The sequence below is a fragment of the Lolium perenne genome, chromosome 4 (assembly GCF_019359855.2).
Source record: "Lolium perenne isolate Kyuss_39 chromosome 4, Kyuss_2.0, whole genome shotgun sequence".
NCBI classification, from domain to species: domain Eukaryota; kingdom Viridiplantae; phylum Streptophyta; class Magnoliopsida; order Poales; family Poaceae; genus Lolium; species Lolium perenne.
The window spans coordinates 90,132,878-90,147,799 of NC_067247.2; the positions used below are offsets into that span (position 1 = coordinate 90,132,878).

At 40.1% G+C, this 14,922-nt stretch overlaps 1 long non-coding RNA gene across 1 annotated transcript; it reads right to left on the bottom strand.

Annotated features, from left to right (window-relative positions):
• Window positions 1–345: 345 nt before the first annotated feature.
• Window positions 346–9,531, bottom strand: LOC127293261 (uncharacterized). The gene is made up of 3 exons (XR_011742627.1): window positions 9,291–9,531; window positions 1,139–1,587; window positions 346–698 (listed from the first exon to the last, which is right to left on the bottom strand). It is a non-coding gene; the product is annotated as an uncharacterized lncRNA (long non-coding RNA).
• Window positions 9,532–14,922: the final 5,391 nt, after the last annotated feature.

Sequence of the window (14,922 nt, forward strand, 5' to 3'; positions counted from 1 at the left end):
TTTTTTTCTTTGAGAGGATTAAGAATGCCAATTTTACTACTGTCCTCCAAAGTGCACACATGCTTAATTATTTCCGTAGAAAAAAACTGCTACTTTATACACCTACACATGACTGGAGGTAACTGACTGGATTTTTCACCAGGTTGTCTTACATAATGATCTAAGCTTTGTATCAGAATAACTGGGAACAAAAGTTCAGATCAAAAGTCACATTTCATACAAAATTTATGGGAGTACTTATAAATTTGACTACATAAGCTCACAATGGCAGTGTAACATACTATGAAACATTTTTAAGCAGAACTACTACTAACATCTTCAATGTTCCTGATACTGATCTCTTTCGGCGGATGTTATACCATGAAACTATACTGGCATCGAGATATATGATATATGTATTGCCAAATAGGAAAAATGTATACAATAATAAATTGGAACAGGGATATCCTGAATTTCAATATGAAACCATCATTTTCCTAAAAACAAATATAAACTACAATAGAGAGCTAACTATTTTGGATTGAGCTAGTAAGAAAATGCATCAAACAAAATCACATTAGCACCCAAAGTTTGACCTTAGCAAAGGAACACACATATACTGTAATCGAAGAACACCATTTTAGCCTCCCGCGGATACTCTTTCTCACAATAAAGAAACCCAAAATCATCCATTCCATCATGCCGCAATTTCCTTGAACCTGTTAGAAGGAACAGCCAAATGATTGATAGATCACATACTTGGATTCCGGATCAACTTTGAATCTACGATCAAATGTACAACAGGTACATCGATTGAACTATTTAAAAAAAATAACACCAATGCCAACTGGAGTTTTTATCTTTGGAAGTCATGCACTAAAGGAAGTGAGAAAAACAGCAAGGTGCCATAAGTTTACTCAAACCGAAAGGAGAACAGTTCGCAGACAAACCTACTGCATAGATAAACGGTGCTCATAGGTATACAGATTTTTGTTGTATCTACGCACCATTTCAGAATTTTAAGTAATATAATTGATCTCCTTGTACATGCAATTTTTGCCTAAGGAAAACATCAAGCTTGCAAGTACAAATCACTCTAATTTACACATGGCAACAAGCCAACAATGACATAAAAATATCCAGTTTAGTGTGCATTTACATCGTATTACCGATGACGCCATATTCCTTCTCCTCAATCCGAAGTGGGGCAGCACTTTGAGATGAAAGCATCGGCATCTATCTTGGTCAAATAATTGGTCATGGGTAAAAGTTTTTCGATACTGCAGGGAAAAACTAACATATTAATACTATTGACCAGACCAATTTGAAGCTGCAAAGAGAATCTAACATATCTTATAACATGCAATCAATCATGTAGTGTGCACCTTCTCTCTTGCCCATAGTTAACAGAAATCTTCAGGATAATCCTTTTATCCTCTTGTCTGAAAGTGCTGGCTCACGTCACTCGTTGATGATAGCTGACTGAACCCAACGGCAGCTTATTCGGACCTAACTCCCAGAGTGGAAGAAGAACATAACACCATTTCCCAGGAATGAAACCAGCAAACAAACTTTTCCTTACTGGAAAAGGACCGAGTGGTTCCTAGACTGCAGCACATGAACATGGCATCAAGTAGAACTCGAGCCAAGTCGGCACTGGAGGCCTCCTCTAGTGGGACGCCTGGTTCGGTCGGGCCGAGATGGCTGTGCAGAAGACGCTTTTTGGGCCGCCCACTCGAAACTATTTTTCCTTATTGGAAAATACAATTGATGATATCCCACAATTGTCAGACGAGGAAAATAATATCCTCTCTGCCAACTTTATTGAGAAGGAGGTCCATGATGCCATTATGCAAATGGAGAAAAATAAAGCACCAGGTCCAGATGGTTTCCCTGCTGAGTTTTATTAAACTTTCTGGGAAGTTATTAAATATGACCTTATGAAGTTGTTTGAGAAATTCCAACAAGGGGACTTGCCTCTCTTTCAATTAAACTATGGTACCATTATTTTGCTTTCCAAGAAGGATAATGCTGTTCAGATTCAACAATATAGACCTATATGTTTGTTGAACGTAAGTTTTAAAATTTTCACAAAAGTTGGTACTAATCGTGTAACAAAGGTTGCACATTTAGTTATTAGACCAACTCAAATAGCCTTTATGCCAGGGAGACATATTTTAGAAGGGGTACTGATTTTGCATGAAATGATCCATGAACTTCATAGGAAGAAAATGGATGGCGTGTTACTTAAGATTGATTTTGAAAAGGCATACGATAAGGTTAAATGGCCATTTTTACAACAAGTTTTGCGCATGAAAGGATTTGATCCTAAATGGTGTACATGGGTGAACGAGTTTGTCAGTCGGGGTAGCGTTGGCATTAAGGTAAATGATGACATAGATCATTACTTTCAGACACACAAAGGTTTAAGACAAGGTGATCCTCTATCACCAATGTTATTTAACCTCATAGCAGATATGTTGGCAATCTTAATCGCCAGAGCGAAAGAAGATGGCCAAGTGGATGGGCTGATTCCACATTTAGTTGACGGGGGAATATCAATTTTACAATACGCCGATGATACAATCATTTTTATGGAGCATAATATGGAGAAAGCTCTTAATATGAAGCTCATTCTGTGCATTTTCGAGCAGCTCTCGGGACTTAAGATAAATTTTCACAAAAGTGAAGTTTTTTGTTTTGGTAAGGCGAAAGATGCACAAGAGGATTACAGAAATCTTTTTGGTTGCGAAGTTGGCTCTTTCCCTATTAGGTATTTGGGAATTCCCATTCATTTTAGAAAGCTAAAAAATGGTGAATGGAAACTGGTGGAAGACCGGTTCGAGAGGAAACTCTCAAGTTGGATCGGTAAATTACTCTCGTATGGGGATCGTCTGGTTCTTATCAATTCAGTGCTAACAAGCCTCCCTATGTTCATGCTATCTTTCTTTGAAATACCAATAGGGGTACGAAAAAGATTGGATTTTTATAGATCAAGATTTTTCTGGCAAAGTGATGGCCACAAGAAGAAGTATAGACTTACTCGGTGGAATATCATTTGCAGACCCAAAGATCAAGGGGGTTTGGGGGTGGAGGTTTTGGAGATAAAAAAACAAGTGTTTATTGATCAAGTGGCTCTTTAAACTCTTAACTGAGCAAGGAGTATGGCAAGAGCTCCTGCAGAATAAATATTTACACTCCAAATCTTTGTCGCAAGTAAAGGCAAAATCCTCAGACTCGCCTTTTTGGAAAGGCCTTATGAAAGTTAAGGACAATTTTTTTGAACGAGGTTCTTTCAATGTTGGGAATGGTGAGAGTATTAGGTTCTGGGAAGATACTTGGTTAGGTGGTACACCTTTGGCACATCAATATCCATCATTATATAATATTGTCCAAAGAAAACAAGTTTCTTTGGCCAATGTCATGGCTCAGGTGCCTTTAAACATTGGTTTTAGACAGGCACTATCTGGTACTAGAGCTGATAGATGGATTCATTTGGTGCAGTGTCTAATGAATGTATACCTAACCACACAACCAGATACGTTTACTTGGAAGCTTTCAACATCTGGGTCTTTTACGGTCAAATCTTTATATCTAGATTATATGAATGACCATACTAGATTTCTTCGGAAATACCTATGGAAAATTAAGGTTCCGCTAAAAATTAGGATTTTTATGTGGTTCCTTCATCGTCGAGTCCTACTCACGAAAGATAATTTGGCCAAAAGAAATTGTCATGGTTGTAAGAAATGTTGTTTTTGTAATCAAGATGAATCAATACAACATTTATTCATTAGTTGCCCGCTAGCAAAAGTTGTGTGGCGTATTGTGCACATGGCCTTCAATATAATTCCCCCAAAGAATATTACAAATTTATTTGGCAATTGGCTAGCGGGAGTTGTAAAGAAAGATAAAGTACAAATCCGAGTTGGTGTTTATGCTTTACTTTGGGCTATCTGGAACGTGAGGAATGACTATATTTTTAATAAAGCAAAAACTACTTCTTTTATGCAGGTTATACCGCTGGCTACCCATTGGATCCGTATGTGGTCTTACCTACAACCAATGGAGAGGCGTCAGGATTTGGCTACTGGGTGCAACTGGCTGGATATGGTTGCTCGGGATATATACAGCCAGTGCAGCTGGCGTTTTGATCATAGATTAACATGATGATGCAGAGCCGTCTCATATTTTCTCTCTTTTTTAGATGGTTGATACATGTATCGACCCTGTGTGACCCGTGATGTAATTTTTTGTAAAACTTCAACTTTTAAATAAAGCAATAAAAGGCTGTATGCATCAATCGATGCAGAGGCTGGGGCTTATACCTCCTTTTCGAAAAAAAGAAGGCGCCTCGCTGCGTCCCTATCGACAACATGCAGCAGTCGGCCGCGGTGACCCCAGCGTCGCTGCAGCTGACCACGGGCCTGCTGGCATTGGGGCCGATGCACCGGCCGGCTATGCAGCAGCCGGCCATGTCGCCACCTTCGTCGCAGCAGCCGACTTCGGAGGTCGATACGCAGCTGCACGGTGCGGCGGAGGACGCTACGCTACCGCGCCATCTGGATGCGGGGCAGCGGACCTTGAGGGACTCATCGCGCGGACGGACCCGTTGAGCCTGTGATACCGCCTCCATGGGCGGAGGGGCAGGCTGATGGGACGAAGGGCGCTTCTTCTTCGACACACTCTTCCCTCGCGAAGGGGGACTCGCCTGGGGCTGCTGTGATACAGGGGGCTACATCACCTTCTACCCCTGTATCGACGACCTCTTCTCCCTCACCGCTTGGTCTGCACCGCCCTCGACTTCTCCATCACCGGTATCCACCCTGCAGCAGCCGCCACCCACGGTCCCTCCTCCCATTGTTCAACCGACGGTGAGGCGGAGTGGGAGGTACGCTCTTGCGGTGGATGGGGCGGGGCCGACGGATGAGGACGCCATGCAGAGAGCCATGCGGCGTAAGGCTGAGAAGAACCTCGACACGGCAGGTACTAAGCAACCATCCAAGTCGTTTAATTCGTTTTCAGATACTCATATTTCTTCAAATTTGAGTAGCATAGGAGTTAATATGGGTAGTAGGTCTGATGAGATTTCAGTTTCGGCCAATGTGTTGAGACAGACGGAGCTTGACCGTCTAACGGTTGTTCCGAATGTTTCCATTGGGCATGAAACAACAGTAGTAGACGATGAGGAAGAGGATGACATCCTAGATGGCCAGCTTCTCTCGGCTATTATTGGTAATATTTCAGAAGTCGATTTAGAACACGTGGAGCTTAGTTCTGATCTACAAGCTTCTGAACGTGGTTCTCGATCGTCGGCTGGAAATAAATCTCGTAGATATAGCAAGAATACTAAATCTAAAATAGTTTCTCGATGAATGGCATGTTTCGGAATAGCAGAGGTCTTGGTGACTTGGCTAAACATTCCCACATTGCCGATGGTTGTAGAGATTATGATTTAGATTTCATTGCTATATTGGAGACGGGTAGGCGAAATTTCACACAAAGTTTTCTCGACCGACTGTCAGGCGGGATTAACTTTCAGTGGTTTTCTCGCCCGCCTCGTGGTAGGTCCGGTGGCATTTTACTTGGCGTCCGTATAGACACCATGACTGTCTTAGCTAGTTCTAATGGAGAGTATCATATTAAGCTCGACATTCAGAATAAAGCAGACGGTTTCACGTGGAGTCTGGTTGCTGTGTATGGTGCCGCCCAGGATGCTTTTAAGGCTGACTTTTTATGTGAGTTGGTAAATCTTACAAAAGATAATCCTTATCCGATTTTAATCGGAGGAGATTTTAATTTGTTGAGATTTCCTCACGAGAAAAGTAAAGGCCGTTTCGATGGACATTGGCCTTTCTTGTTCAATGCTGTCATTGATAGCCTTGATTTAAGAGAGGTGTTTATGTCCGGTCGACAGTTTACTTGGGCCAACAGCTTGCCTAAACCCACATACGAGAAACTAGATCGCGTGTTGATGGATACCGAATGGGAAAATAAATACCCTATGGTGTCAGTCCGTGCACTAGAACGTATTGAAAAACTGTCTGACCATGCTCCCATCATCCTAACTACTGGGAATCCCCGTCCTGTTTGTAAACGGCCGTTCAAATTTGAACTTGGCTGGCTACATCGAGAGGGATTTCATGATATGGTTAAGAAGGTTTGGGAGAGACCAGTCGGGGGTAGCACTCCAATTTTGAGATGGAATAATAAGATGCGGACAATGCGCAAACATCTCTCTGGTTGGGCTGCCCATACGGCCGGTATCCTTAAAAAAGAGAAGGCTCGCTTATCAAATGTGATGAGCTTGAGGCTGTTGCGGAGGTTAGACCGTTGTCTACGCAAGAGATTGAACTTAAAAATCAATCAAATGCGCAGATGGCGAGTCTTCTTCGTGAGGAGGAACTCAAATGGTATCAACGTTCCAAAGCTCAATCATATTGGAAGGAGATTCAAATACGCGATATTTCCATAGCTTAGCCAATGGGAGACATTGAAAAAAACGTATTCATTCTCTTATTCAAGATGAAGGGTTGATTGAAGGTCATGAGCAACTCAAATCTTACATTACTAATTATTATAAAGGTCTGTTTGGTCCTCCGGAGGAAAGCACCTTCTCTCTTAATGAGGACTTAACGGACGATATACCCCAAGTTTCTATGGAAGAAAATGGTCTACTAACCGCACATTATACTGAGGAAGAGGTTCAGAAGGCAATTTTCCAAATGGAATGCAACAAAGCACCAGGTCCTGATGGTTTTCCAGCGGAGTTTTATCAAACTTTCTGGGATACGATTAAATCGGACCTTCTAGATTTGTTCAGTGACCTACACATTGGACAACTAGAATTATTTCGTCTAAATTTTGGTGAAGTAATCTTGTTACCGAAAGTTAATGAGGCAGAAAGGATTCAACAATATAGACCTATTTGCCTCTTAAATGTAAGTTTCAAGATTTTCACGAAAGTGGCCACCATTAGACTTAATACGGTTGCGGATCATGTTGTCCAGCCATCACAGACAGCCTTTATGCAAGGAAGGAACATCCTTGATGGAGTGGCGGTCTTGCATGAGACGGTACATGAGATGCATTCTAAGAAATTACATGGGGTTATTTTAAAACTAGATTTTGAAAAGGCGTATGATAAAGTTAAGTGGTCTTTCCTACATCAGACACTCAGGATGAAAGGTTTTTCTCCAGAGTGGCGCGCTCTAATAAATGATTTTGTGTATGGAGGTAGTGTCGCAATCCGGGTTAATGATGACACCGGCCACTATTTCCAAACACGAAAAGGGTTACGCCAAGGGGATCCGTTATCACCGATGTTGTTTAACATTGTAGCGGATATGCTGGCTATACTCATAGAGCGGGCCAAGGCTGATGGCCAGATTGAAGGAGTGATTCCACATCTGGTTGATGGTGGTTTATCTATACTTCAATATGCCGATGATACAATTCTGTTTATGGATCATGATCTTGAAAAAGCTCAAAATCTGAAATTAATTTTGGCGGCTTTTGAGCAGTTGTCAGGATTGAAAATCAATTTCCATAAAAGCGAATTGTTCTGTTTCGGTGATGCCCAAAACGATACGGCTCTGTATACAGAGTTGTTTGGTTATGGCAAGGCCAATTTCCTATTCGTTATTTGGGTATTCCGATTCATTATCGGAGACTTACAATCGCGGAATGGAAATTAGTGGAAGAAAGATTACAAAAACGCCTTAGTAGTTGGAAAGGTAAATTGTTGTCCCTGGGAGGAAGATTGGTACTCATTAATTCGGTACTCACAAATATGGTACTGTATATGTTATCATTCTTCATCCTACCGAAAGGAATTCTACATAAACTCGATTACTATCGATCCAGATTCTTTTGGCAAGGGGACAGCGAGAAAAAGAAATATCGACTGGTTAAGTGGAGTATAGTTTGTAGTCCCAAAGATCAAGGAGGGCTTGGAGTTCATGACCTGGAGGTCAAGAATTCAGCTCTTCTGGGTAAATGGCTGTTTAAGCTACTTACTGAGGATGGGACTTGGCAAACTATTCTTCGGAGAAAGTATATCGGTTCGAAGACATTATCCCAAGTGGTTTGGAAACCTGGGGATTCTCACTTCTGGGCTGGTCTTATGGCGACAAAAAATGTATTCTTTCGCCATGGTACTTTCTCAATCAGGAATGGAGCACAGATACGGTTCTGGGAAGATGCTTGGCTAGACAATGCACCCTTAAGTGAATAGTATCCTGCTCTGTATAGGATTGCTCATCGCCAAGGTGATACCATTGCTACTGTAATGGCTACCTCACCTCCGAATGTGACATTCAGACGGGTTTTACTTGGACAAAGACTTGTGGCATGGAATACCCTAATTCAACGGCTCGGAGATATTCATTTATCACCTGAACCAGACGAATTTAGATGGAACCTTCATGTAGATGGTACCTTTTTCCGTAAAATCTTTCTACAATGCGATCCTTCTTTCTGACTTACCAGTTGACAATAATAAGAAGATTTGGAAGATGAAGATACCATTAAAAATTAAAATTTTTGGATGGTATCTTCGTCGTGGGGTTATTCTCACCAAAGACAATCTTGTTAAGCGAAATTGGTATGGAAGTACACGGTGTGTTTTTTTGTCATCGGGACGAAACAATCAAACACTTATTCTTCCAGTGCTAGTTCGCGAGATCTATATGGTCTGTCATCCAAGTAGCGTCTACCTTGTATCCTCCGACTAGTGTCGCCAATGTCTTTGGCAATTGGCTTCATCGTATAGATTCAAGGTTTAAGTTGCTTCTTAGGGTGGGGGCGCTAGCAGTTATCTGGGCGCTTTGGCTATGTAGAAATGACAAGATCTTTAATGACAAAAATTGTTCTTTGTTGCAGGTCATCTACAGATGTACAGGTATTCTCCGTTCATGGTTACCTCTACAGCGAGTGGAGAACCGACAGCTATTTACGGAGGTCTGTACACGGTTGGAGGCTACGGCGAGGGATACTTTTTCCCTACATGGGTGGCAGCATAGTCTACGGATAGATGCCCCACCTACACTTTAGGCGTTATATGATTCATCGTTCCGATATGTATCTCGCCTAGTTTTTATTATTTATCCTTTTGGACTTGAGACAACAAAACGGCTGTGTGCATCCTGGTTATGCAGAGGCTGGATGTAATTGCTTATTAAAGTAATAAAGCATCCTTTATCGAAAAAGTAACATCCTTTCGCTTCTCAACAGCTCCACACGAGCAGTACCTGAACATCACATGGAAAAATTGTATAATGCAAGGAAAAGTGCAGAGAGCTGACAATTACCACTAAAAGAGGCGACGACCAGCTGGCATTTCACGAGCCCAGCGACGTCAACAGAGCTTGGAGCCATGAATGTTCTCTAACCATAGATGAAGGGAACTTGTCCTCTCAATTCTTTGAATTCTTACAGGTTATCAGCCCATAATCTCTACCAACACAGAGGAAAAAAACACAGGTAAGAAGAAGAAAAAAGAGGTAAGAATCATGGCAAGAATGAACTTGCCTAGCATCATCTCTGCTTTACTATTCCCGACACAGATCGAGTCGCCGCAACCCTGCGCAGCCTCGACGCTGGAGCGGCTCTCCTTCAACAGCGGCATGGCTGTCGCGTCGCTCCACGGTGCCACCGCGCGGACTGACGGCAGCCCTCTGCCTGGCTCTCTCCACCGCGACGCGACGCTCCCGATGCCTGCTGCGCGGCCATCGGCGCTGCTTCTCTCAGCGGCGGCGAACGAAGCGGAGCCGTACCCTCAGTAGCGCCGTGGCGGCGAGGATTTCGACATGAACGGAGGCTATAGGAGGAGGCGGCATGGACTTGGGAGCCAGCGCGGAGAAGCCAACACGAAGAAGAAAATCATGTTTTTTAGAAGAGATAGCATCGTGGAGCAAGAGGATTCTGGTTTATAGAGAGATAAGCGGTGGTTCGGTGTGTGGTGGGGTCCAGCTAGTATATCTCTAGAAGGTAGGGAGAGAAATATCTGATATCCTCATCAATAAGATGTTTGATGACAGTTCTCTTTCCTCCTCAATTACCGGCAGCCAGGGACAAAGAAGGTATAGGCAACCGGTAACCGGAAGGATTTTCTGCCAAAAAAATGAGGTGAAAATGAAAATTCTGGTGGCAAGAGCCTACTTGGACAGATGTCACGAAATGCCTACAACTTCTGTTGAGAAAATTACCGATCTACAGTGTTCAAATCAATTAGGATGCACTAAACTGATTAGCTTTTATATAGTGTATAATAATATAATGTAATAAGTACCATGCACCTTATAAAGATATTGTTAACTGTGTTCCTGCTAGAAATATTGAAGTTTGTATTGTTGATTGTGTACTCTGGTATATGCTCATAACACCTTAAAACACTGGACATCTTACTATGTACATATTATGGTGTTTGATGATCTAAATCAATTATGTGTTTTACTCATCAAGTGTCAAACACACTTAAGTCTTGATAAACTCCATACAACAAGAACTCTTTCTTGATATTTCCATATTGAACTATTTTAATATTCTTTTATGTACTTTTAACTAAACCTTATTAGGTGTCTCAATTTATCTTCATAAACTTTGATACTTAACAAAGTTTCTGTCCAAGTCCTTTCACTTGAAAACTAATTTTTGAATGAAAAAATATAATTATTTCTAGTAAAGGTACATCACTTCTAATAATTAACTATATGTCATCCACATGAAGTATTATAAAAATGTCTTGGAGATCCCACTTAATTTCTTGCAAATGCAAGTGCCTCTTATGTTCCTGATGAAATTAAAACTCTTTGACTAATTCATCCACTGAAGATTCCAACTCCTTGATGCTTATTTCTTCTATCGAAATTTGCATACCAATCTAGCAATCTGGGATTTGACAAAAACTCGTGGTTGTATCTTGCATACACCCTCGTTTTATGCTATTATAGTTTTGCTATCCAATTTCCATATCTAAAATATGCAGCGAATGTTAGAATAATCCATATAGACTTTGAGTATCGCTATGGAAGATCACAATCTTGTCATAGTCAACTCCTTGAACATTTATTGCAAACAATTTCCCAACAAGTCGATACAAGTCTAATTACTTATAGGTCAACCTATGTCCAAAAGGTTTTACCCTTTCGGATGATCTATCAAGTTCAAAAAAAAACTTGATTTTATCTATGGACGCTATCTTGGATTTCATGGTTTCAAGCCATTCAACAGAGTCAGGGCCCATCATTTCTTGTTTGTTTGTGGTCGGTTCATAATCTGTTCAACAACAATTCTTTGTCCATAAATCTTTCATTTGATTACATATTTAACCAAACCTACAAGGTCCAATAGATATTTTGATCTCGGGGGCTACAACAACTGTGTAGGCACAAGAGATATGAGGGTCATGGCCAACTCTAGAATGACTTCTGGTGCTATGCTACTCTGCTCATATTGTTTATGTTCGATAACCTCATCGAATTCTATTTTCCTCCCACTCAAACTTTTGCGAGAAAAATTCTTTCTCGAAAACAAGCCATTTTCTAGACAAACCAATTCGTCGTTTGGCTTTATAGTGGAAACAATACCCAGTTATATCCAACAAAGACAACTTTTTGACTTTGGTTGTAAACTTATTTACTTATGCATTGCATACCAAAATTCAAAGCAAAGACGACTTGGGTTTCACCCAATGCCATAACTCATATGGATGTTATTTAAAATGGATCATGATGGCACTCTATTTAGTGTAAAGCGGTAGTCTCTAAAGCATAGTTCTCCAAAAATTATAATGGCAGTTTATATAATTTACATCATTGACCTCACCATGTCTAAACATGTTTGACCATGTCTCTTGAACACTCTCCATACTCTTGTGGTGTTTCGTGAGGCATAAGTTTTGGAACTAATTTTGCAATACTTAGATGTTTGCTAAGCTTGTAACTCAAATATTCTCCTCTATGATCCTAATCATAGATTCTTAATTTTCTTCTTACATATGATTTCCACATCATGATAGAACTCTTCGAACTTATTCAAATATTTCAAACTTATTTCTCATCAAGTGGATACATCTGTATGCATCTACTTAGATTCATTGATATAAGTTTTATGAAGTGGAAAAATCTTCCGCACACAATTTCACTTGATGGGTCACATATATCAATATATATAATTTCTAGCAATTCAATCGTCCGTTCAATGTTTTGGCCTATCATCGGATTTAAGTCATTTTTCTTTTAGAAAAGGTTTGCAAGCATCAAATGATTTAAAATCAAATAACTTTGAAAGTCCATTTTCATGGAGTTTCTTCATGCGTTATTTATAACATGACCTAAACGGTGGTTCCACACATAAGTGGAATTCAAATCATTTAGCCTTGCGGTGCTTTAGCATCAGTGTTATGAATATATTTCACCAACTAATTTATCTTCTTATGAAAACAACCACTTGATTTCATTTAGAGCAGAACAAAACACCACTTTATTAAGTTCCTTAGTATAAATCTTGATGGCTAGGTGGAGCCGATGATTAACATAATAACAATTTATTCAGTTCTTCGACGCGCATCACACCACATTCTTTTCTAGTCACTTAGGCCATTGTATTCTTGTATGGCGTTGAGTTGTATGACATTTCATACCAACCAATATGGTATAACTACCCAAGAGTTACATTTCCATGACCAAACAAAGAATTATATTCATTACATGCATATCTCTATATACCCCTGAGCTAGACTTTCTAGTCTTTTCTTTTTGCCAAATAAGTTTGCAGTTCCTCTTTCGGTTTCCTCTTTCTTCATGCGAATTTCTGAACTTTAAAACGTGGTGCCAACAATTTTGGCACATATTCCTCCTTGTGTTTAGTGAAGCACTAGCACCCTTGGAATTCAAATTTTGAAGTTAATCATCAAATGACGTGTTCTCTTTCAAATTTCAATATTAGCAATATTTTAGTGTGATGACAAAATCACTCACACATGTTACCCAACCTATCATAACAAATTTATGACGAACATATGATAGCCTAACCGAATTAGATATGTGAGTTTTATTAGTGTCCAAATTTCTGGAGAATCGAGACATCTAGTGTCTTTCAACATTCATACACACCCATACAATTATGAGTTTATGTAGTCTCACTAATTTATATACCATCGTTTTATAACAAAACGAAGTCTTTAGATATCATACATATCTTATACCTTGCTTAGTTACTGAAAACAAACTTTTCAACTCCTTACATCACATTGTTTCTCAAACAAATTTGAAAAAACATAGGATTAAAGAAGAGAATTATGGTATTAGATGCTAATTGAAATTATTGCTCTTTAGATTTCTAATCTCGTGGAGCGATTTGAGGTATGTGAAAGTTTGCAATAGAACTTTTATCTTTTCTATCTTTTCTTTCAAAACACGGTACCAGTCCGTAATGTGATTATTAGTTTTAACAGTATTTCAATCTCAACTAACAAGCCTAGTGCATAGGTACACTAATGGATGCCTTTACTACAACGATTCACGCAAATACAACCAAGACTATGGTCATGATAGATTGAGTTCTAGTTAATTAAAATTACTATGTGAACTTCCACTCAAAACAACATCCCTAACATTGTTTTAGTGATTACATAAACCAAATCCACTACACCAAGTTTGATCATCACGAGAGATGATGTAGGGTGAACATCGACATGTTCATCATATCATCTATATGACTCAGGCTTTACCTTTCGGTTTTTCATGTTCCGAGGCCATATATGTATATGATAGGTTCGTCAAGTTAAACCTTAGTTCCAGAATGTGCAAATTTGGCTTGCACCCATTGTATGCACACGTTGAATCTATCACACCCGATCATCACGTGATGCTTCGAAATGATGAATCTTAGCAACGGTGCTAACTAAAGACGAACACTTTATTATCTTGAGTTTTAGTTAGAGGGATCATCTTATAATGCCACCGTCGCGATCTAAGCAATACAAGATGCATAAAAAGGATTAACATCACATGCAATTCATAATGTGATATGATATGGCCATTTAATCTCGCGCCTTTGATCTTCATCTGCAAAGCATGGGCATGATCTCCATCATCATTGGCGGGGCGTCAAGAACTATGGCGCCGTCTTCATTGTTGTCCACCACTAATAGCAACTATTACACAACTACTTTGGAATAAAACTATTACACGCAGGTCATAGAATTTAAATACAACCATAAGGCTCCTACCGGTTGCCATAATACAATAAGGATCATCACATACATCAAATATAATCACATCATGGCCATATCACATTACATGCCCCTGCAAAACCAAGTTAGACGCCTCTAACTTTGTTTGCATATTTTACGTGGCTTGGGGCTTTTGATTAAGATCCGATCTACCTACGAACAAGAACTACAACGTTGATACAAGTATTGTCAAGCCACCAATTGTTAGTTGAATCTTAACTATGGTGGGAGAAACAGACACCCACAAAGCCACTTGTGCAATACCAGTTGCACGTCAAGCGTGGAGCAAGTCTCATGAATGCGGTCATGTAATGTTAGCCCAGGCTGCTTCATCCCATCATCCCGCAAGATGCAAAGTACATGAGAGATAGGCAACAACAAAAGCATCAATGCCCAAAAAAAACCATCGTGTTCTACTCGTGCAACCAATTGATACGTCCAATTTGCATCACTATTTTATATCATAATTTGCTGTTATTCATTGATATATTTCATATTGGGACACAATACTTATGTTATTTCATCTATTTTGCATGTTTCATCATTATTGGAGGATCAAGCACCGGAGCCAGGATTCTGCTGGAAAAAGCACCGTCAGAACGCAATATTTCGGAAGATCAACTGTGGGAGGAAATTATACCAAAAATCCTATTTTTCAAGATGACGAAGGAAGCCAGAAGGAGGGGCCAGGAGGACCCAGGGTAGGC